At 44.1% G+C, this 19,061-nt stretch overlaps 1 protein-coding gene across 2 annotated transcripts in view; it reads left to right on the forward strand.

Annotated features, from left to right (window-relative positions):
- The first annotated feature begins 14,231 nt into the window (after positions 1–14,231).
- Positions 14,232–19,061, forward strand: part of WASF3 (WASP family member 3) — a 122,805-nt gene continuing 117,975 nt past the window's right edge. For both annotated transcript variants that reach the window (XR_005832252.1, XM_040621701.1), the window contains exon 1: positions 14,232–14,336. The gene's annotated coding sequence lies outside the window, so the exon portion shown is untranslated. The remainder of the gene's footprint in view (positions 14,337–19,061) is intronic.

Genomic DNA, 19,061 nt, shown 5'->3' on the forward strand with positions numbered 1-19,061 from the left:
CGGTCCTGAAGTTTCTTTATCTTTCAAAAAACTGGAATTACAGAAAGATTGTGGTGCACCATTAGCTTCCCTAGCCTGGCTGAGCTTGACCTCTCCTGGTTTCCACTGGCAATCGAGTGGGGGAACTGCTTTTAGCAAGGCTTCACTGCAATTATCTATAAGTCATTAACTGCAGCTATATTTAAACCTACAAGAATCAATCTCTAAGGTCCCAGCAATTGTTATTGACATAAAGACTGGTTTCTCAAAAAAAACCCTTTAAAAACAATGATTTTGGGTCTGGGGGCAGAGATTTGCACCACCCCATCTTCCAATCATCTTCAGTTTTTTCCCTGGGGCTGGGATGCACTCTTCCATCACATCTTTAAGAGCACCTGTCACTGGGAGGTCTCACAAGCCGGCCTGCAATGTATCTTTTCGTGTGTGTTGGGGCAGATGCAAAGTTAGAAACCACTGTATAAATACAAGTCGAAGCCAATGTTTTCCAGGTAGACTTCATTAATGATGGTGTTAGGTGTTGAATTGTGCTATACCACTCATATGTTGAAGTCCCAAACACCAGGACCTCAAAATGCATCTATGTTGGGAGATGAGGTCTTTAATGAGGTGATTAAGTAAAAATGAGGCTGTTAGGGTGGGCCCTAATCCAATATGACTGGTGTCCTGATAAGAGGATGAGACACCAGTGGGTTCGTGCCCAGAAGGAACACCAGTGAAGACACAGCCAGAGGGTGGCCATCCATGAGCCAAGGAAAGAGGCCTCAGGAGAAGCCAACCCTTCTGGCACCTTGACCTTGGACTTCCAGCCTCCTGAACTGTGAGAAATAAATTTCTGTTGTTTAAGCCCCCCACCCTGTGGCACTTTGTTATGGCAGCTCTAGCAAACTCATACAAAGGCTAAATCACCTCTGGGCATGTTTATAGCTAAGTATTAAATAGACATTATTTCATGATACTTATTTTGGGGGGAAGCCGATCAGGAAGTGTTTCAGATACAGTCCTGTTAGAAAGAGACGGTTCATTCCAAGGGTGTCACTAAAGAGTTTAAGGAAGGGGTGATTTCCAGAGGTGGGAGCAAGGCTGAGGGGACTGAGGAGGATGGGGCGAACTAGGGACTGGCAGCAGTGGGACACCATTAACACTCCTGACCTGAAGGACAAGGGGAGGGAAGTGTGACTGGAGCCCCTGGGTGAGCTGGAGCTGTGGAAGAGAGGCAGCCAGACAGAAACAGTGGCCATAGAGTGGCAGGGGGTCATGGGGGTAGGGAGAAAGTAACTAAGCTGCCTGCCCTCTCCTCCTGCCCTCTTAAACTCTGCCAATGCCTCCCATTGCCTGAACTGTGCAATGATGCAGCCCTTCAAGGTCAGGCAAAGAAGGGCAGAGAACAGAGGGAGTGGGCACGGAGAATGGTTATTTATCTCTCAGAAGACCGCTCCAGAGAACCTGCAGGATGCAGAGTGACACCCCCTCACCCTGTATTCCTTTGCTTTCTCCTTCTTCTCTCACTTTTGGCATTTTCTTAGTTGCAGTTTCTTCAGTTTTAAAAGCAGGAGGCATAAATATCTTCTTCATGGGATTGTCATGAATGAAACAACCTATCAACCTGTTGAAAGCCCCGGCACGGAGGAGGTCCTCTATTAATCTCATTTGTTCTTGTTCACACCTTACTAGCCTTTTTCCCCACCTGTGTCTTCTCCATGCTCTTCTTTAAGCCTTCATTAGGTCTATGCTAGATTCTCTTGGGGTGGCTTTGTCAGCCGGTCAGTGTACTCTACAAAAATGGGACAGGATTAAGAAAGGAATGGGTAAGAAAGCAGTTTTGTGTAGCGGCCAGAATAGAGATAAAATAAAGGTCCATTAAAGAAATGGAGGAGCTTAAAGAGGAGAAGGAGGCTAAAGTAGGAAGAATAAAAACTGCAGAAAACGAATCACAAAAGAAGAAACAGGTACTTTCTGACTCCTTTTCTTTCCAAGGTCTGAAACCTCACTCTTGTGGAGGGAGGGCAGGTTGGGTGGATGGCTGGGTGGATGGGTGTTTGGAAGAATAAATGGGGAGATGGATGGATGGTTGGTTGGATAGCTAGATGCGTGGATGGATGGATGGATGGATGGATGGATGGATGGATGGATGGATGGATGGATGGATGGATGGATGGATGGATGGATGGATGGATGGATGGATGGATGGATGGATGGATGGATGGATGGATGGATGGATGGATGGATGGATTGATAGATAGATGGAGGCTTGGGTTCCTGCATACCTATATATAACTGCTCTGTTTTAAACCTAAATTTATGATTGGAGAGGCACAGAAAGAAGTGGTAAGGATCCTAAGCCAGAGTTGGGAAGGAAATTTTTACAGGGCATCTGGGAACTGTTTGGCCAGGTAATCTAGTTGTCAAGAGTGGATGGGAGGGTGAGAGAAAAGGGTGATAATATTAAAAGTAGATACAAAAATACAAGGTGAATTTTAGCTCCTGGTTTTATTTTTGAAATGAGAACCATAAATAGCCACAATCTTACCCATTCTTCATTCTTTTTGGCTTTCCATAGGGAACTCTTACCTAAGCACGTAAGATGCATAGTCAGATCTAAGCTTCAAATACATTTTATACCAGGAATTAGGAAAACTTTTTAAAGTATTGTTGATGGGCCAGCAAGAGTGCTTCTCACTCAGCATGATGTCTCCCTTGGGCTATCCCACTCAAAGTTCCTGTCCAGGAGAATGGAGCCCCAAGAGTGGGTGTTCCTTGGAAGCACCAAAAGAGTTAAGTGAATCTCAGTTCTCAATAAAAATGCCAGAATGTGGCTACTAATAATAGAAATGAAGCTAAGATCTCATTAGTTTTAATATGTCTAAGGTAATGTCATAACACAAGTTGTTTTTTCCTAAGAATCTGCCATTGTTAGTCTGTGTTATATTGCTCAGAGCAAACAAGTATAACCATGTCCATTTGGTAGAGTTATGCTACCATGGGGACTGCTGGTCGCTTGGTGACGTGAGCCCGGGAATGAGGTCTCATGTCTGTCAAAAGCAAGACCAGATTCTGGACCAGAGGCATCTACCACACAGCCAGTGTCAGTGCTTGTTTCCATTTCTCAAGGGCAACCTGGCTATGCACAAATTCTACCCAGTTTAGACTAAGTCGTGCGTCTTCCACTGACAGGTGTAAATAACTGAAGGATGTTTTCTGCGATTGAATTGGGCACCCCGTAGGTGTTTGCGTTTAAGAGGCAAACAGCCCCTGCTTTCAGATAGCACCCGGGAAGAGTCGTGACTGTCAGGGAGAGGAGGTCTTATATGGGGGGTAACAAGCACAGCCTTGCTCAGAGTCCTTGATCTTTTATACTTTCTACTTTTTGCATTTTAATTTTTTACTTTTCTAGATTTTAAACCTAAATTATATTTACCCAATCTCTATTTCATTATTTATACCTTTTTGACTTTCAGTCCTGATGTGGCTTAATTAATTCTCTTACTTAAAATGTTTAATTGATGTTTTAAAGTACCGTGAATTAATCTTAACTGATTAGATTTATTCTCCTCTTAAACGACTACCTTCCCTTTTATTCTTTCCTTTCTTTTCTCTGATATTTTAAATACTTTCATTTTAGGGATTTCATTTTAGGGATCATGTATACTTCAGAATTTGATTTGGGGGCGCACAGGACCAGACAGGAAACAGAAACATGTGACTTAAGCCAGATAGAAGATGACAGGGGGGCAGATGGCACAGATCCCTGGAGAGAGCACTTCCCGTCTAGAAGATCAGAATGAAGAAAAGCAACATTGATGCAAATATCTGGGATGAAAAGCAGGAGTTATTGGGGCTAATTCTTGAGCAGGATTATAGTTTGTTTTTTTTTTTCTGTTTGTCTATATTTTCAACATCTTACAAATGTCCATTATAATGCTTTTGTAATCATGAGAGGAGATAAAAACAAAAGAAAAGACAACATAACAGACACACTGTTCCAGTCAAACACGTCTGCCGGCTGTATATGCCTGCGGGCTCTAGTATGTGACCTTGATTTACTTTCCTAATGGCAGGACAGAAGCTCCCATTGCAAAGAGGGGAGGCTAGAGGCCCTGCTTCTCACTGCAGCCACCCTCCTGCCCTCCTACTCAGGCTCCATGCCCCTCAAGGGGAGTTCTCCCCAAATCCTTACTTGCAGCTCCGAACAGTAAAATTTCTTACCCGTGAAACTTAAGGAGCACTTTGTACTTCCAAGTGCTCCTGTTTCTTCTGAGCAACTGAATTCTTTTTATTTAATAGCTACTGTGTGTCATGTTTCATTCTTTGGATTGGCAGCTAGCTCGAAACCAAATAGAATAATTGCTGTTCATGATTTTAGTATTATCTCGCAAATGTCCAACCCACATATGTTTGTTCTTTGATTTCCTCATTAGTTCGTAATCCTGTTTTTGTTGCCTATACTGTCAGACACCTTAAATCTTCTTTGTAATAATATAGTGTATACATAAACTAATTAACTAAATGAATATGACTTGCGTCAGTTTACTTCCTTAGTCTTATTTCTGTAAAACTCTTTCCACACTGCTCTTCTATACACACCACACACACACACACACACACACACACACATACCATCTGCCTCAGTTTCCCAGGGCTATCCAGAATTAACGGAAATACTTACCTGAATGCACCATACATCCTTCCTGCTCCGCATTTGGTATCATCTCTGCCCAGAGCTGGCCCTTTGTTTACCTTACTGATTGCTACTCATTCTTTCAGAGTTTGAATCTCCTGCCCAAGTAGCCTCCTGCAGTCTCCCTCTTCTGCCTTTCCACTTAAGACACATCTCCCAATGCTCATAGAACCCTCTAGAATAGTGTGTGTCCTAACTGTAATAGTGTGTTTGCTTTTCTTGATCTTCTCCACTAAACTGGGAATTCCCTGGTGGCTGGGACTTTTACTTTCTTGAACATTCCTATTAAGTGCAAGTAAAATCTTCTCCGGACATGTGCTCACATTGAAATGAGTGACAAAATGTAAAATACAAATCAGTGAGAATGCTTCCAGAGGTACGGGCCTTTGGGTGGATTTATCTATTCCACATGGATTTGATCTGGTCATTTCATTATGCATCAATGTCAATGGATGACATTACCTTAAATCGCTTGGATCCCCCTGGAGAGCAAGGTCTCACTCACTCTATTAATATCTGTCATGATATCATTTGGTTTGCTACAGCTCGTATTCGGTTGTGTAGAGCGATGGTTCAGGTTTTCAGATTCTAAACCTTCACGCTAAGAGTGTTTGTGCATTTCTCTCTCATTTCTACAGTACCCAATACATTTCTTTAGCCATACAACTCCAGATGTGTTCCTTCAACCCTACTCTTTCTCCAGTCTACCCTGTCTGTAAAAACATCCTCCTGCTCCTCCCCCAGAAGCCTGAAACCTTGAAATTGTCTCTGACATTTTAATCCTTCCCTCTTCTAGCGCATGGCCAAGCCCCGAGGATCGTGCTCTAGAACACGGCCCCCCACACTCTTGCTGTTCCTCTCAGTGCCTGCCACGTACTGTGAGGACTTTATCTCATCTCTCTTCTGTGATCCACTGCATCTGCGTGAAAGGAATCTTCAGCAGGCCAACCACTCTCCCTTGCACTCTTGTCCATAGCGCTGGGCCCAACCTCCGGGCTCACACACCTTGTTGAATGGACAAACTGTCCTCAGAGACGCCTCTCGGTCTCTGTCTGAATTCCTTACAAGACACTAGTGACCCTACATAGTTACATCCTAATCTCTTCTTCCAGCCTCTCTGCAACTTTCTCCAGCATTTCCCAGTTCTATAGTTTCTCCTAGCTCTGCCATTTCACACCCCAGGGGGCCTTTGTCCGGCTATCTCTGCTTCTCCAAGTGACATCTGTCCCTCAAGGTCTACTTGGTTGGTACTTCTTCCATTCTTCCACTTGGATGGATATATTTTCCCTCTCCCTGATATTCCAGTGGGATTTAATTTATGATCTACTTCTCTCCTAGAACCTATGACATTTTTTTCCTTGACTTACATGTTTGTTTGTTTTTGCATTTGAAAACTTGCTGAGTTTCCCTTTCCATGCTGGAGGGATTCTCCATGATGGCAGGAAAACCCATTATACTTGGCTTAGCATCCTCCAGAACATCTTGCAACCTATGTCTCCTTTAAGGAATGCTTATTGAATATAATTAGTCCTTTGTATGTAGTAACTAAGAAAACCTGATTCTCCCTTAAGGGTGGTGAGGGCTAGGGGATGGGACATGGGGATTACAAAGAGGAATAAAACACAACCCTCACCCCCAAGAATGACTCAGACTGGGAACTAAGGTAATCAGGAAATCTGGGATTTGTTAAAATAAAAATCCTCTGAGACCCCAGGCAAGTCATTTAACTTCCTTGTGTCTTAGATGACTCATCTGTCAAATATCCCATCTTCAAGGGCTTTTCCAAGGAAAAATCAGCTTTTTAAAAAAAGCCCAAATATGTTAAGATCTTTAAATTTTATAGGAAAAGCCTTTGCATAAATACACATATAAATGGGTTGGGAACGGTTAACCAGCAAAACTCCCAGGCCCCGATGGTCAAGGGGAACCACTAATAATGAAGACAAGTTCTTCAGGTAGCATCAGTCTGGGAGTTATTTCTTTCCTGTCAAAGGCCCAGTGGCTTATATAACTCCACCTTACCACAGCACAGAGATAAAAGCCATCCTGGGCAATTGCAGCAGGTAATTTTGCAGACTATGCACTGCAAGAGAGTGTTGTACGTTTGTTTCAGGAGCAAATTAAGAACAGTAATAACCCCAGCAATAAAATGAAGACTCTATATTTTAATAACTAAATTTGGAGCAATTGCTCTTCAATTTTTCTAATAATATGAAGGTAAGGTACATGTGGATCTTAAAGCAGCAGAGGTCTCAGGGATGAGAAAATTGGAGGAGGGTCTCTATGGGACTGGCACAGAGCCATTCCCTTGACAATAACTGGCTACAGGGTTTGTTTAAGAAACATTTCCTATTGCAGTACATAGGTGTATCCTCCACACCTATTTATAGTTTTTTAGATGTGTAGAGTGAACTTCAGTTCACTTCAGAAGCTTTGGTTTAGTCATTTCCAGGTAAACCTGCATTGTTCGTAAAATACTGACTCAAAACAGATTTCCTTCAGGTGGTGAAGGAAATGGACCTAATCAATCAACAAGTGCCATCTGGAGAGGGAGAGGGCTGAAGAAGAGGGATCATTAATGTTCTCTGGCAATTGTACAACTACTTGTAGGCTCGTTTTATATGAGGGAAACGGGTGGGGGCTCACAGACATTAAGACCCTTCCTAAGTAAATAGTGGATGCGGAGCGTGAATCCTCAGTGGTTTCATTCAAGAGCTCATGCTCCTTGCATCCCATCCCCGCGCCTCCTAAGGTTCTGGGGTCCAGAGTAAGCAGACAACGAATGGCGTCTGCTTTTAGCCCGTGCTCATCTTGCTGTAACATCTTCCGCAGCGAGGTAACTTTGGATCCAGGTGTTCCTCCTCCCTTTTACGCCCAGCAAGGTCAGGACTGTGTGTCTACGGGATGAAGCTCAAGGAAAATGGACAAGTGTCAGTGGGGCTGGGGCAACATGGAAACAGGCCGCATACACAGGTCATGGTGTTTGGAGCTACGCCCGTTGCCAGGCCCACCGTCACTGGGACCCCTTTGTTCTTCCTGATGCTATTGTCATCAGCATCATGACAATAAGAAGCCTGTGGAAATTTCCAAGCCTGATGCCTCGGAGCCCTCTGTCTTTAAGTGTTATTTGGATTGTTTGCATATTAGTTTCTCCTATGATATCCATTCAACAAATATTACCTATATTAAGGGCTAGGGATTCAAGATGAATAAGAGAGAGTCTCTGCCCTCTGGGGACTGTCTGCCTGGTGGGGGACAATGAGACGTGGCAGGAGAGGCCCGTGAAAGGGTGTAAAGAGAGTCCAGGCATGGGTGTGAAGACCTGCACGATGGCTCTGGAGAGGGTGGCATTTGAACTGCGCTGTGAAAAGCAAGCTTCCCGGGTGAAGAAAGGTGGGACAGGTATTCAGACAGAAAACGTCCAGGCACACAGGAAAAGTGGTAGGGGTGCGGGAGGCTTTGGGGAAACTAGTTGGAGCTGGGAATTATTAAGGGTTTTATTTGACTTATCTTGTAGACAGTAGGAGTCTCTGAGGGTTTTGAGCAGTGGAGAGATGCAATTAGATCTGTGTTTTTGTTTGTTTGTTTTTGTTTTAAGATTTTACTTATTTATTTGAGAGAGACAGAGATAGTGACAGAGAACATGAGGGGGAGGGAGAAGAAGGCAGGAGAGGGAGAAGCAGGCTCCCCACTGATCAGGGAGACTGATGTGGGACTCGATCCCAGGACCCTGCCTAGATTTGTATTTTTAAAAATCGCCCATGAGGGGCGCCTGGGTGGCTCAGTCGGTTAAGCGTCTGCCTTCGGCTCAGGTTCTGATCCAGGGTCCTTGGATCGAGTCCTGCATCAGGCTCCTTGCTCAGTGGGGAGCCTGCTTCCCCCTCTGTGTGCTTCTCCCTCTGCCTGCTGCTTCCCCTGCTTGTGTTCTCTCTCTCTGTCTCTGACAAATAAACAAAATCTTTTAAAAAAAATTGCCGGCGTTATAATGCAAAGACAGACCAGAGGGAAATGAAGCCATGGGAATTGTGTTAGGAATACTATTCCAGCACAGAAGGTGATGGCAGCACCTTCAACCTGAGTGGTGGCAACGCGAAAGGAGTGGGGGGACAGACTTGACGGAAGTCCCGGCTGTGGCGTCAGAATGGTGTGGACACGTAGTTTTGCTGTCTCACTTAGCGACTTTCAGGGCTGTCCTGTCCACTGGAAAAACAGCTTTCCCATGAAAGTACCACTTGAGTAACCCTGGTAATGACAAACTTTCTCTGTGCTTTATCTGTAAAATGTGCGTAATGCTATATATCCCACAGATATTATATTAAATATAACAAGTATGACCATACGGCAAGTAGTGAATTCTCAATTCATGTTCGTTATATTCACCTTTCTATTTTTTTTCCTCGCTTAAAAATAAAGTTAATACTAATAGACTGCCCTGCTCTCATGACATAATTGGGTTAATATTCCAAGTTAAGATAAAGTTCTTCATTTTTCCCAGGAAGATTTCATTCTTGGGAGATGTGGGTATGTAGATTTATGTATTTATTTCACTCTAGTGTCAAGATAAAAATAGATACTCTCCTTCCAAAGGAAGCTAGACTAAGTGAAGCATGTTTATAAAGATTTATGTATGAAGCTAAATTAATTCTTGAAAACTGAGGTATTTGTAGTTAGCATTTCACTTCATTCTGCGAACAAGTACAAATGAACATGTCGAAAGTGATGACAATTATTATGCTTTTAATTTGATTTCTTACATATTCTAATTATATTCTTTTAATCAGTAACCACTCTTGTTCTTTAGCTTCTCCAAAGCAAGACTGAACTCAGTTCCTAATGCAAAACAGTTCGTAATTTTTATGTAATATGACACACTATCAAGGAAAAATAATGGCAATTGTTTTTTCACTGAAGACTTAGTAATGATAAAGGAGAACTTACGCGAATCACTGAGCAAGTATCCAATTTATAGAGCATCTTGAAAAAGACACTGCATCATCACTATCCGAGTCATCTGATTCAAGTAAAGATGACACGAGAACTACATTTTAACTTTGGGAATTTATCCAAGAGCTTGACCAGGCAAGGGTAAAGAGGAACAAGGATTACACATTTCAAGAGGTCTTAAAAATATCATTGGGAAGATCTTAGGAATATGCTTGAGAGCTTGTTCAGTGTCATAATAACACTAGACAGCAGGCACTCAGCTTGCTGGTGCGTCCAGACCTGGCTGCACCTCGAGCTTCATGCACATTGTTTCACAAAAACGTGAACAATGGCTCACTCACCTTGCATCACCAGAATTCTCCTTGCATGATGCCATACCAGCAACCTCCCTTGCCCCCAAGTTTGATTTTACCAGTTTGGCATGATACCGGTTCCAGGGGATAAGGACATTCTACATCAGACTGGAGTTACTTACAGAAAACAAAAAGGGGAACAATGCATCTTGAGTAGTTAGACAGACCTCGTCTCTAGATCCCATTTTATATGCTCTGCTTGTCTCTTTTTATATACTAGAACAATCAAGACGTTTTTGCTCTTGGAGATATATGCTGAAGTATTTAAAGTGTCTTGGTGTATGCAAGCTGCCTTCAGTGGTTGAGTGAAAAAAAGTCATGTACACAGAGAAACAGACACTCTGATGAAGAATGAAGAAGCAAATATGGCGGTGCATAGACATTTGGTGAATCTGGGTAAAAGGTAGATAGGAGTTCATTGCACCATTCCTTCAGTTTTTCTTTACATTTGAAAATTTTTCAATATAAAAATTGGGGAAATAATCCTAAATTGAAAAAAAAGTATATGTGATAAACTTCTTAAGATTTAGCAATGGTTGAAGGGCAATAGAATTTGTCTGTGAACACATTTAAGGCCCATAAATAAAATAAAGGTGGCTTCTCCAAAAAAAAATTTATTTCCTTTTTATTATGTTAACTTCATTATGTTAACATCATTATGTTAACGATGGTTCCCTTTTTTAAATGATCAACATACTTTATTTTTAGTATAGTTTTAGATTTATAACATAATTGAGAAGACAGTACATAGTACTAGACTCACCCTACCCCCTGCCCCTTACCCCTCTACCCCTAGCAATTTCTTTTATTATTAACGCCTTGCATTAGTGTGGTTATAATTAGTGAACCAATATTAACACATTTTTATTAACTAAAGTCCATAGTTTACCTTAAGGTAAAACTATGTGTTGCTATGTGACTATACTATGTGACTATACTAATCCATACTATGGATTTTGACAAATATATAATGACATGTATTCACCATTTTATTAACTAAAGTCCATAGTTTACCTTAAGGTAAAACTATGTGTTGCTATGTGACTATACTATGTGACTATATTAATCCATACTATGGATTTTGACAAATATATAATGACATGTATTCACCATTATAGTATCATACAGAATAGTTTCCCTGCCCTAAAAATCCTCTGTGTTCTGCCTATACATCCCTCCCTCCCCAACCCCTGGCAACCACTGATCTTTTTGGTCTTCATAGCTTTGCCTTTTCCAGAACCTCATAGTTGGAATCTACAGAATGTAGCCTTTTCGGATTGGCTTCTTTCACTTAATAATATACATTTAAGATTCCTCGGTGTCTTTTCATGGCCTGATAGCTCATTCTTTTTATCATTGAATAATATCCTATCTTCTGGATGACCACAGTTTGTTTATCCATTCACCTACTGAAGGATTGGTTGCTTCCAGTGTTTGGTGCTTATGAATACACATACGTGTGCAAGTTTTTGTGTGGACATAAGTTTTCAACTCATCTGGGTAAATACCAAGGAGCACGATTGCTAGGTTGTATGGTAAGACTATGCTTAGCTTTGTGAAAAACTGCCACGTTGTCTTCCAAAGTGGCCATACCATTTTGCATTCTCAGCAGCAGTGAATGAGCATTCCCATTGCTCCACATCCTTGCCAGAATCTGATATTATTAGTTTTTGAATTTTAGCTATTCTAGAAGATGTGTGGTGGTATTTCCTTGTTGTTTTAATTTGCAATTCTCTGACATATGCTATTGAGCATATCCTTATTTGCCCTCTGTATATTGCCATCTCTATCTCAGTGAGATATTTGTTCAGATCTTTTGCTCATTTTTTAAACTGGATTGTTTGTTTTCTTATTCAGATTTGAATGACTTTTTTTTTAAGTGGGTCATCTCATGAATAGAGTGATGGTCCAATGACATATTCATTTATTCCACAACTATGGCAGAAACTGCATTCCCCTTCTCCTTTACTAACAGAAACCTGACATTGTTGCAGAAAAGGTCCCTGGCCTTAAACACTTAGTATTTCATACTTCTTTGCAGTGAGTGGAGGTTGGGGGCGGGGGGTAGGGAAATGGTCAGTGTGACACAGTGCGGCCAATAAGTGCTGGTTGGAGCTTCCCAGAAAAATTGTTAAAAAGGAAGCCTCAGCTGGCATGCACCTCTTTGATCTTTTGCCCTTTACTGATACCCCTGACATTTTCCAAAATGTGATACAGTGCCCAGAAGGGGAGCAATCATCTTATGAGGAGGCAAAGTCACTCGACAAGGACAGTAGAACCAATGGACAGAAGGAATCCGAGGTACAATGACACCATGAAGATGTTGCAGAAAGCCTAGGGCTGTCTCTAGACTTCTTCTTATGTGATGAGAAGCACCCTCTATTTGGTAAGAATTTAGTGAAGTTTCTGTTATAGGCACCCAATTCACTCCCTGATATGGCAACATTTTTAAGCACTGTTAAGTGTGAGACTCTATCTTCCTAACAAGACTATTCTGAGCAATTTTTATTTAAAGGACTGGTTCACAGAAGTACTACATTTAAAAAAAAATTCTGTATTTCTGTATATTACAGACACAATGCTAAGGATGGAGTTATATTTACAACATCTTCAGCACTGCATTAGACGTTATGGGGAGAGGAAACAAGACTATAAAATAAGGATCTTACCCTCATGGAACTTACCACCTAATTAGAGATAAGACCGACGTATATGAAACAATCCTGAATGCTTCAGGACAGTAAGATTAAGGGCTAATAGTGGGTGTAAACTAAGTGTAGCAGCAGTTCACATAACGTGGGCTCACTGAAGAGAAGAGGAGCAAGGGAAATGGAATTAGCAACTCTGAAAACATACTTTGTGTCTCCTACAGCTTCATATTTTTGAGTTTTAAATCAATGACCTAAGTATAGACACTGAAGCTATTGCCTGGATAAGCGAAGACAAAATGAAGGAAAGTCATTTTAATTTGTATACTAAATAAGCTTTGAATTCAGAAGAAATTAATCACTCTAGTATCAATATTTCAAATACAGAGCACTGTAATAATTCACTAAAATTCTATTTACCTTATTAATTGCCAGTATATTTCATGTTGACATGAAATGGAAACTATATGCTATCTTAAATAGAGCTTTGAAATCCTTCCTTTGGAAGTAAGGTAGGCTAATAGATTAACATGAAGAGGGGCCAGTGCATCTCTGGTGTTGCAAATATTGTTAATATTGTTAGCAACTGCTATTCATTTTTCTTAGCTTGTAGTTGCTGTAACAGATGTGGACGGTTATCATACATCTGTACAGACAACAGCAATACAACCTGAATTAATTTTTCCCGGATTCTTTATTGGGATTTGAACTTTTTTCTTAAGTTTTTCAATTTAGTGATCTTATTTGTAAATCAAAAAGAATAAAGGCATGCAAACCAAAATATGGATCACATTTCTGTCTAATGTTTTTAAACTCCTTTCCTTCAGACCTAGGAGAACATAGTTGGCTCTTCTTTCTTTTTTCTCTTCCTTTCCTTCCTTTCCTCTTCCATTCTTAAGTTTACGCCTGAGTCATCAAGTACCACCTGGCTGTGTTTCATTGCCACGGGGCTTAGTTTCAGTGTTATGCCATGTTTAATAGGCATTGTGAATTTTCTCACATGTGGGGTAGAGGGAGACTGGAGATAGGGTGACTAAAAAGAATCTGTAGAAGGTTGTGAGGATAGGCAGAATGCTAACGGATTTGTGAAGGGCATAAAACCAACAGATGAGGATGGCTATAATCCTCTCAAGGTTGCCTGAACTCTTAACCCTGCAAGACCTCTGACTACCTACAGGTAGATGGACGTTTTTGCAGGGGCCGTCAAAACCCAGGTAAGGTTAGGGTACGGGTGCAAACTCAAAGGGACTGCAGTGGGTACATCATCAGCAAAGGTGATGGATGGGCCCCTTATGATAAACTCGGCCCAAAGTATCCCCACCTCTCCACTCTAGCGGGACTCGGGCCAAAGCCTCATCCGGAATCGGGGGCGGAGGACCGATCGTGAGAGCAACCTCCTCCGCAATCCCCCCGCCCCTCGGCGCCGGCGCTGCGCGCTTCTTCCGTTTCCCCATTGGCTGAGGCGCTCGCCAATCCTGGTGAAGCGGCTTGGTGAGAAGCCTCTGGTTGGTGGAGCCGGCGCTGAGCCCCCCTCTTGCTCCGGCCGGGCCCCCAGCCGAGAGGGGGCGTGGCCGCGGCCGTGGCCGGGCCGGAGGCGGCGTCGCTGGCGCCGCTGCGTGCGGTGTGGTGCGGGGCGGGGGCGCCGGGCGGCCGCGGTGCGGCGGGACGATGGAGCTCGGAGCGCAGCCCCGGCGCCGGGGGCGGAATCGCGGACCGGTGAGTGCGGGCTGCGGTCGGCCGGACTCCTCGGTCCTGGCCCTTTCGCTGCTTGGCTCCTGGCCGAGCGGCTGCCCCGGGGGAGGGGCGGGCGCTGGCCGGGCCCCCGCAGCCCCGTGGCCAAGTGAAGTTGCTGCATCGCGCCGGGCGCGCTCGGGCGGACAGCGGGGCCCACTGCGGGCCGCGGCGCCGCCCCGCGCCTTGCCCTGCAGCCCAGCCGCATTCTCCGCGCCGGCTCCCGTGCCAGCTGGGGCTTCCCGCCGTCGCTGCGCAGCCCGGCGCCCGCTATCGCCCGCGCCGTCCCCCGGCCCTCGGCCCCGGCGCTGCCCGGTGCGCGCTCCCCGGGCTGCGGGGCAGACGCCCGCCATCCTGGCCGCAGGTGGCGCCCGGGCCTCCACTCGCGCCGCACGCACGGTGCCCGGGGCTGCCCCGCGTCCGGCACTTTCAGATTCCTCGGTTCCGCGCGCCCTGCCCGCATGTGGCCCAGTCTCCGCATGCCCGCCGCCCCGGGTCGGGCCCTCTCCCCGGCTTCGCCCTCCCCGCCCCTCTGCGCCGGGTACCCCCTCCCCCGGGGCTGCGGGCCCGCGGGGCTCCTGGCCTCCGGAGCCAGGCTCGGCTCCCTGAGCGCAGGGCAGGGGGTCGTGCAGCCGGCGAGGGGCGCGCTGCAGGGCGAGGGGAGAGGGCTGAGCGCCCGGGAGCCGCCCCGCGGGCATGGATCATCCCCGGGAGACTTTTCCCTGTTTGGCGGGCGGGGGCCGCGGCGCCTGGCCTCTCGCCCTCCTCCGCGCCAGAGCTCAGCGAGTGGAAAACCTTCCCCTCTCCGTCTGTGGTACTTAGAGGCAATGGCGATTTCATCTTGGTTTAGCCTCTCTGCAAGGGATAGTTCCGTGGCGGAGAGTAGAGTTCTTAATTATTAAGAAGCTAAACGATGGGCTTACGGATGAATGGGAGCATCTCATTTTCTTAGCCGCTATTGGTCGTATTAGGAATTCTTTCACAGTTGGGGATCAGTTTTAAATTCGCACTTACTATCAGCAATAATTTAAGAGTTTTTAAAACACCGAAAATTAAAAGGTCCGTTTTTGCTTTGTGACTGTCCAAATCAAATGTATGCTGGGGCATGAAATTTTATCAGAGTCCACATTTTATGAGGGGAAGGGCTAATAAGCATTTGCAATATTTTTCATTTTAAAAATTAGATTTGTCTAAAACTTAAAATGTCTCCGTCTCTATCAAAACTAAGTTCACGTGTTAAAATTGACTTATTTTTCTCTTGCCTCTGGGGCAAATTCTGTTGAACCTCGGTTGCTTCTTTTTTTTATATATGCTTTACTCAACTTTCCTTTTCTAGCAGTGAAACAATGCAGTGATTCTTGAAAGCTAGTTCTTTTATCTACTTGAGAGGTTAAACAAAGGAAAGCGGGGTTTGACCTTTCCCATAAGCAGTTCTTACTGTGTCTGGTCTACTTTCTAATAGCGTCCACATAGTGCTTATTTTTCTTCATTTTTGAAGATCTTAATTTGCATTCACTGAAGTTGTGTCCTTCTGGATGTTTAAAGCTGACTAGGTTGGGAAGTTTGACTTTATATATTCACAGTCTGACCTCTTTTCACTGTTCTCTTCCAACTGAAAAGAAGCTTGTTCTGGCACTATCTACATATAAAAATTGTTCTTCCTATTTCCAGTTGCTGACATGAAGTTGCTTTATAGCATTGTTTTATCTGTTTCCTTAAAATTTATGACCTAATAGTTAATGATGTGCTACACTATTTTTAAAAATTCTGAAAATAACGGTGGAACGCACTTTGCTAAGTGGTCACGCCAACACTGTAGCCTCCTGTCTATTCTCAGCATGTCTTTGTAGATCTGCTTTACACTTCCCCTAGTAACCTGCATGTGGCAAGTCACCTTTTGGTTACTGGAATGTTTCCATTAAAACAGTTGCTTATTATAAGTATTAAAAGAATTGTCTGTACTAGTTGGCCAGTACAATTTGTCTTCTTTTAGAGTTCCCAGAACTTTCTTTGAAGAATAATCACAGATTGTATTTTCCACTTATATGCTATTGTCATTCCTTATATTTTCTTGGGACTGCCTCCACATGGCTGTACAGACTTAGATGCTCACCTTCTCCGTCCTTTTTTCTTAGAAGCCAGTTTCTCTCTTTAAGGTCAAGGTTTCTTGGGACCTACTCTTGGGCATTTGGAGCCAAATGCTGCTTGCAGTCCATGCATTCCTCTGGGCTGGTTCTTTACGCAGGATACATTTTATGCTGGTAATACAAGAATACTGTATACCAGTCATACCTAAATGAGGCATAGTATAAAATAAGTAGAGTATCACTGTGGAGATACATGGAGTAGCAAGTCTCAGTTCTCTTTTCCTCCTCTTATTGGTGTCCTGTCCTGTGTCTTTCTCCAGAGGTAACCACACCTAATACGGTGGGGTGTGGCCTTCCAGAATTTTTTCAATCAGCTTTTTTCTTCAGAAGCTGCTTCTTCAGAAGTTGCATGCTAAGTACTGTACTATTTTGATACCGGGATTGCAGAAATAAGAGATAAAAGCTCTCAAGATGTTGATAGCCTGCCGAGACAGACAATTTCAGCACAGTGCCATCAGTGGTGTGCTGGAGTTAGTAAGCAGAAAGGGATGTGAAGCATCACATGAATGACCTCGTCTCTTCATTCGCTTGCTTTATTCATTCGCTGTACTTCAGAGTTTCTCCTGTGTTCTGGGGATACAAAGATAAACAAGGCAGATTCCTCTTTCAGCTGGGTTCTCCAGACAGTTTTTACCATTGGTTACTTAACAGTGTATGGTATGTGCTCCGAAAGGGGTCAGCTACAGGAGCTCACAGGATGACCGCAAACCCAAGCTTAGGGACTATTCAGAGAGATGAGAAAAGCCTCCCAGAGAAATGCGGGAGAAGGAATTGGTCAGAGTTGGGGTCGAGGAGAGGCTTGGTAAAGGCTGTTGGATGGTACATTGGAGCAACTGAAGAGGTATGGTGGTGTGGCCAAGCACAGTAGGGCAGGGAAGCAGCAAGAGACGAGACAGGAGAAGAGACTAGGGGTGGAGCCATCTAGGGTCTTGTGATTCTTGTTGTAAGGAGTTTGGACCCCTCTATAGGCAAAAGGAAGCAGTTGCAGAATTCTGAAGCAAAAGGGCATGATCAGATTTGCGCTTTGGAAAATGGATGGAAGGAAGCAAGTGTGGAACGCGAGAAAGTCAAGGAGGTGGAATTGCTGGGACTTGGTTGTTGGTTGGGGGTTGTACGTGTGGTGGGGGAGTTAGGAGAGGGAGGAGTTCAGGGCAGTGCTGAGTCCTAGCTGGCCAGTTGGGTGCCTTTCTTGTGCCTATCTTTTCATTTCTTAGAGACTTATGGAGCAGCCATTTGGCGGAAAAGAAGACAGGTGCGCTTGGCCTTGTTATGTTTCAGATGGCTGTGGGACACAGTGTTTAGTTGGCTACATTAGGGATCTGGCTGTTGGGGGATGTCTGGACTGGAGACAGACATCTGAGAGTCCTTACCATTGCAGTTCCCAAGCTGTGTGCTGATGTGTTGCAGTGATCTCACCGGGGGACTGCAGGATATTGAACTGTAGAAGGAAGCTCAGCGGTACATAACATCTGTCCAACCCTGTGGGAAATACTAGCTCAAAGAAGGCAACAGTTTCTACCGTCCGTTGTGCTGCCTTCCTTTTGATGATATGTTTGTAAAGCTGGGTGTTCGGTGGTTGCATTTCATGTGAAAATCAGTGTGGAAGAGGAAATGAACGAGGTGATACCCAGTCCAGCTCCAAGGTTTGAGAAACTGTGAGGTGCTCAACAGGTGCACACGTACCTTCAGTTAATACCTGTGGTTTATTTAATAATGACATAAAGATACTCCTTTTCTCTCAATTGAAGTGTGCTTTTAAGAAATGGGTAATAAGTTGCTAGGGCAAAAAATACTTAAGGTATTTGAACTTATCCAATGATTGTGTTACTCAGGCATTTCTTTTGGCCTGAGACACTAAGGGTGCAGTGAACAGAGAAAGTTCTGGAACTTCTGCCTTTGCCTGTATTTGTTAATGGAGGCTGTTGGAGTGGATAAAGTTATTCAAGAAGCGTATACAGAGTGAGAAAGGAGTGGTGTAGAATGTGATATGAGGCGCTCTTGTGTTCAAAAGGTAACACAGGAGAGAACAGGCTTCCACGTTGAGACTGAGGAGGATCGTCGTGTGGGTGTGGGGCATGAATGGTGTCTCAGAAACCATGGTCCAAGAGAACATCAACAAGGAGGGAAGTTACTAGTAATATAGGTGGTGGCAATGGTGACAAGGTGATGGGGGCATGAGAGGAATGGCCAGAGGGTTTAATAGTGGGGGCCAGGAAGTATTGCCAGTGTGTGTAGACAACTCTTAAGAAGGGTGGTGGTGGTGAAGGGTGGCTCCAGGAGGCTGGGTAAAGGTGGGGGAGTACTTCTTTTTTTTGAATGGAGGGATTTGAGCATGTTAAGGAACCAAGAGGGAGAGAGGGTGCTAGCTAGCCAGAGATCCAGATAGAGAGTGGTTCCAAAGTTTCCATTGGATTTAGCCCTAGGATCTAATTACTGGTTTTCACAAGAGGGGTCTTAGGGGAGCCTTACTTCTGTGGACTAAGGAGTGAATGGCACTCAGGCGGGGAAGCTAGTCAGGGTGCGCAGTGCTTTCTAAAACTTGGTTATGAGGAGGAAAGGACAG

Source organism: Ursus maritimus, unplaced genomic scaffold (assembly GCF_017311325.1).
Source record: "Ursus maritimus isolate PB19 unplaced genomic scaffold, ASM1731132v1 scaffold_10, whole genome shotgun sequence".
Lineage (NCBI taxonomy): Eukaryota > Metazoa > Chordata > Mammalia > Carnivora > Ursidae > Ursus > Ursus maritimus.